We start from the raw sequence: 631 nt of genomic DNA, 5'->3' as shown, positions 1-631 counted from the left end.
CTCAGAATCCAAACACATTTTTGTAAAGTAAGGTATGGAATATCGTTAGACCTTTGTAAAGAATAAAATAATAAAATCATTCATCATATATTCTTCACGGCGTTTTCTCCAATTCACGTCCGGTTTACTTTCTCAAGACTTTTATTTCGAACTCCACTTGAGAAAAATAAATGATTCTTTATACACAAGATCCCTGTCCATCGCACAACCGCAGCTGATGACTGATTTAATTAATTATTTGTAATTAATGTTTTTAATTGCTTCTCACAGGTTCGAGCTCGACTGCGAGGCTGTTGGCACTCCTGTTCCGACCATCAGGTGGCTCCTTAATGGCACTCAGGTAATGCGTCCTAATGGTTGACACTTAAGGCTTGATTTGTTTACCGAACTGACACAGTTATTTATTTACTGAGCTTGATTATCGATCTTTTAAATGATAATGTGATTGTGGTGAATTTGCATAATTGATTTTATTTTAAATGGGAAAAACAGAATTTGATTGTGTTGATCAAAGGATTAACGACGTAGTTTTATAAGAGATTGATAGATTTCATTAGCAAAATACGATAGACAAAAAAGAAATACCAGAAATTCAGAATAACGTAAAACCAGTAAACAAATACCACGTATC

Source organism: Penaeus monodon, chromosome 34, assembly GCF_015228065.2.
Source record: "Penaeus monodon isolate SGIC_2016 chromosome 34, NSTDA_Pmon_1, whole genome shotgun sequence".
In the NCBI taxonomy this organism is placed as follows: Eukaryota; Metazoa; Arthropoda; class Malacostraca; order Decapoda; family Penaeidae; genus Penaeus; species Penaeus monodon.
This window is presented reverse-complemented; position numbering follows the sequence as displayed.